The 4,903-nt window shown below is 39.5% G+C and overlaps 1 long non-coding RNA gene across 1 annotated transcript in view; it reads right to left on the bottom strand.

Annotated features, from left to right (window-relative positions):
* Positions 1–4,187: 4,187 nt before the first annotated feature.
* The window catches only part of LOC109289603, a 12,695-nt gene continuing 11,979 nt past the window's right edge, over positions 4,188–4,903 (bottom strand). Inside the window, exon 3 of the long non-coding RNA XR_002095422.1 lies at positions 4,188–4,654. This is a non-coding gene — a long non-coding RNA (uncharacterized LOC109289603). The remainder of the gene's footprint in view (positions 4,655–4,903) is intronic.

Here is a 4,903-nt window from a genome sequence, read left to right as displayed (position 1 = left end):
AAACATGGAACATGGACCGAAGGACTTCCATGCATAGTCTTGTTGCTTGGGCTCTCTTCTGGGAAGGGTGAATTTCAATATCCTTCTGGTAACTGTATAATTTCTAGTTGTATTAAATGTCATTCCGAATGGTGTGTATAGCATTGGTTAGTCACTGTGGTGTTGACTCTTCCTTGTTTCCAGCTGCTGAACTGTTTCAAAAGACAGCTACAATTATGCTCTGTAGTTTCTAGTGTTACTTTTCCATGTAGGCAGTTACTGTAGTTGCTGGATGCATGTCATATAATAAAGAATGAAAGGAGAGATCATCTGCAAAATTGTGAATGGGAAAGCCGGTGGTTCCACATCTCTTGCTCAAGTTGTGCCCTGCATGCGTGCTACAGGGAATATCTTGCAAATTCGTAAGAGACCATGTTTACACAAAACTGTCCAAATTTTACTCTGAGCCACACCAGGCCAACATCATTGACAGGACTGGGCTGAGCTGAGTGAATAATTTGGATCATGAAGGCTGTACTTAATTTAGTGATGGAAAGTAAAGCATTATTCACATTTATTTTATTGCTACTAAACCAACTTTTTTTGCTGATACAAATAGTAGCACAACTATCACATTGTAAACACCAAGTATTAAGTTACTGCACCTTAATATTATGCAAATAAATTTTATGTACTTACAAAGTACTTGCACTGTATTTGATACAACTTCTTAAAAAGTGTTAGGAAAATGAGTTAGGTTGTCAGGTTTATTTCATCAGTCACGAACTTTGTAACTAACTCAGTTGACTTGTCTTCATGTTTGAGACATTTATCCTACAGTATGTCTAGAGTCACTAAACTAAAATGCAGCATCAGAATGGAAATAGTAAATGTGAACTCCTGGTAAACAGAAATTGGCAGGGAAAAGAACAGCAATCAGTTTGTCACAAGTCTCACCTTATGCTAGATGATTTGCTTATGGGAACTCATCTATTAATGGGCAATTGCCACCCAAAATTGTGGCCTTGTGTTTTTAGTTAGACAGATTAGAGAAAATATGGGAAATTTGTTTCAAAAGCAATCAAATCCCCAAGGAAAAAATAACATAAAAAACTAGTTTTCTTCTCACTCATGCATGGAATGCCATATCCCTTACCTCAACCATCTTTTTTCACTTGTGATTAGCTCTCACATATTTTTACTTTCGGTGTATTCTATTAAATAGTTGTGATTAAGAGGGTGGGGGGTTATTAAGAAAAAGAAAAGAAAATCCTAACTAAGGCTTTCATCATTATGGGGCTAGGTTGAATGCATTCTGAAAAACGGAGGTTTCCTCATAATAGGAAGGCACTGTTTTAAAGAAGGATGTCTGGGGGCACTCTTAGCTAATAGCCACCTCATAAACCAGTATCAGGATTAATTTCATGGCTATTTTCTTGATCTGTACATATTTGTGTCATGCTTTTTTATTTCATACAAAGTTACTTTTGTGATGTGACACAGCCCATGAAAGCTGAATACGTCTTTGACTTCCAATGTGGGTTTTCAACCAGTTTATATACGGTTGGAGAATTCTGTCACTTCATTTCTGAACTTCTGTGTTTCTGCTGGAGGTACATTGTGGCTTTATGTGGCTTTGATACACAAATTAAATTGAGATATAAGGGGATGTGGCTTGTGAAAAAAATATCCCTTCTGGCATCAAAGAAAATTTTGTTCTCTATAGACTCCCTACTAATTCTGTCCATACATACAGTGACCACTGAATAACAAACTGTTTCAGGATGACTGTGGACCTAAACTAACTACCTGAAATATCCTTTACTTCATCACAGCTTTGTTAGACAATATTTCATTAACCTTAGATATATTGTATAAGGGAATATAGTCACACCTTTGCCATCAATAATCATAATAATGTGAAAATTAAAGATTGAATAAAAATGTATTTATATTCCAAAAAGTCCAAGATTCTGTTCCTAACATAGAAATTAAGACATAATATTGCACATAGATATTCTAGAGATAATAGAAGGATATTGAGGGGTGTGTTTTAATTGACACAATTATTTTTAATACAAAAATTTAGAAATACCAAAGAAAAATATAGGAAACTCCTTTGACATTTCATTTGTATTCCTGTAAATGTATTTCTCCTTTGTTTCTTTTTGAATTCAAGGTAGGAAAATGCATATATGCAATTAAATTGAACATTACTGATGAAGGAGTGAAACAGTCTAAGCATTTTTATTTTCCTCACTTTTTCACCATCTAGCTTGTTTACTTAGTGATTTATATATCTAAATTGACAGAGTCCTTCAGAAGCATTTGTGTTAAATTTGAAACAAACATATTTAATGCTTGTGTTGTAATAAAACAGCTAAAAGAACAGATTAAAAAGATATGCACAGAGGGTCTGATTGATTGAGGGATTGATTTTACTACTTCTCCCGTAGGTGGGGAGTGATGGCTGTAAATCTCTTGATAATCATTTCAGAAGCACCTTCATCAATAAACTCAAAAGGGACAGCTATGTGTAAAAATTTGCTGGCCATCAGGTCAAACAAAAGGCAGCAAATGTGTAAAGAAAGAATTGAATTAAATAATTCCACCTTGGCCCGTTATGGCATTAGTCATTTTCACCTCTCTTATCTTCGGGGAGGAAAAAACCCCCATCATTGTGGTGCTGTTAGATTTGGTTTTATTTTGTTTTTGTTTGTTTTCTTTTGCCTTTAGCTCAACCCGTATTGCTTACGATTCAATTATGTGGCTAAAAGCTTGTGTTTGAGAGCAATGATCAATTATTAGTTGTCAGTAATAATGGAGAAGGATTCAATTCTGGCTCCCCTTTTTTTTTTTTCCTAAGGAAAGATCATTAGAAAATAAATCAAAAAAAAAAAGGGGGGGGGGAGGGAATAGTCTGACAGCATTGCCCACAAAGTAGTCATACCTAAACCCACACTCTCACAGAGCTCGGAAGGTCCATATTGAATAGCGTGATGCAGGCTATTGATGATAAAACAATCATCGGATAGTTGGTTGTTCCTTGCTGCTCTGGATAGCTGCGCCCCAGGACTGTCTCAAAAGTTTATTAGATATCGGAGCACAAAGCCAAGTTCCCATCTGACTGCAGCATCTGGAAGCCCCTAATTGCACACATTTCTAAAATACATGTAGCCAGTCCGAGCTGAAGAGCGGCTTGGTATTAGCAGTGCAGAGGTCAAATGTAGCAATATTTAAGAACTGGTTTGGACAATACCTTTCCTAGGAAAAATCATAATAAAGGCAAACAAGAGCAAGGCAGCATTTAAAAGTAGGTATTTTGCAGTCTGAAAATGTGAATGTTTTAATTACCCCGCGAGGGCGTTTCCTTTAAACGGCTTTAATTTTGGTGCAGAGACAATGTTCAACAATAACAATTTCCCCAGGTTAGAGGTTGATTGTTCGGGGTTAGCTCTGGGAAGACAGCGATCTGTAGCTAAGCAAATTCCGCCTTAAAAGCTGCACCAGAGGTGAACATTTGCAGAAAATATGAAATCAATTGGATTTTCTCCCAAATCATTATTAACGACGCATCATACCTATATGGGGATTGTGTAGCTTTTAACCCCCGAGTGCTAAGGTTGGGCTGTCTGCTCGCAAACCTTAATAACAATAATCCAGTCTGGAGTGTTGCATCTCATTGAAATCGTCTCTCACCCGAATGAACTGCAAATTATCCCCTGTTTACAATCTCTCTTCAGTGCTCATCTCAATGAACTGGAGATCGATTCCCCCCACCACGCTTGTCTTCCAACCAGGCTCGGATTTGCATTGAGGGACTTTATAGATCCTACCACCCCCGTCTAAAAAATAAATAAATAAATAAATAAATAATAATAACGCCACCGAAAGAAATCTCCAAGGTATGTCGGGGGCGGGGGGAGAAAAATCTGTCACTGTCATCTGAAGCTTCAAAAGGGGGGAGCAGTGTAAAAACAAGATCACTGTATTTACGTTTGTGAATACTCACAACTTGTGTTGGAGACAATGACGCGTAATTGATGTATTGCCATCAACAACAATAAAGACCAATTCTTCTCTCTCCCCGCAAACAGCGCTCCCCCCTCGCCCCCACCCCTCCGGCCCCCAGCAAAGGGGAGGAAAACAAACAATAAATAATCAACCGCGCTCCGATTAAACCCTAAGAGACAGCCTGGGATATTTGGTTTTGATCCTGGCGGGGGAGCAGAGAAACGAAAAATAAAAGTTATCAAACTGAATCTCTTCAGAAGAATTTGCCGTTCTCCAAACCATTGTTTTTATTTTATTTTATTTAATGAACAAGTTCCGGCTTTGATACGTACCAAACTGACTGCACAGCGCATAGGGGGGAATTGATGCTAAAACACCTCAATCCACAAATATGGAATGAAGTGGGAAATGGGAATCATGTTCAGGCAGGGGTTAGGGGAAGGGGCAGCGGGGATCGGACGGAGGAGCTGATGGAGTTGGAAATGCAGAGGCGGGAGGGCCGTGCAAGTGGAGGCGCGTGTGCGGGGCGCCCGCCCGCGCGGGCGTGTGCGGCGCTGGGGAGCTGCGAAGTTTCCGTCCGGGCGGATTCGGTTCTTCCCGGGGTGCGCGAGGGAGGAGGCGGACCCCGGCACGGAGTAGATCCATCTCTGCCCAAAGAGCTCTTTAAATATTCAGTGCAAAATAATGTCATGTGAAGTACCACCTATAGCAACATTATTATCTTCATTCTTCAACATCATCCCCGCTGATAGCTTCGTTTGTCTTTTTATCAAAATCTACTGGACCCAACACGGTTGGGGGGGAGGGGGGGAGCATCCTATACGTGAAAGCAAAGCAGTGGCCAGTTTGCCAGACCTGACTAGGTATTTGGAAGGCACTTGGTCCTTGGTTGATATGGGAGGGTGGCCTA

The sequence above is a fragment of the Gavialis gangeticus genome, unplaced genomic scaffold (genome assembly GCF_001723915.1).
Source record: "Gavialis gangeticus isolate Ggan-Ray unplaced genomic scaffold, GavGan_comp1, whole genome shotgun sequence".
NCBI lineage: Eukaryota > Metazoa > Chordata > Crocodylia > Gavialidae > Gavialis > Gavialis gangeticus.
Note: the sequence above shows the minus strand (reverse complement) of the source record. Positions and strands in the feature narration are given on the sequence as shown.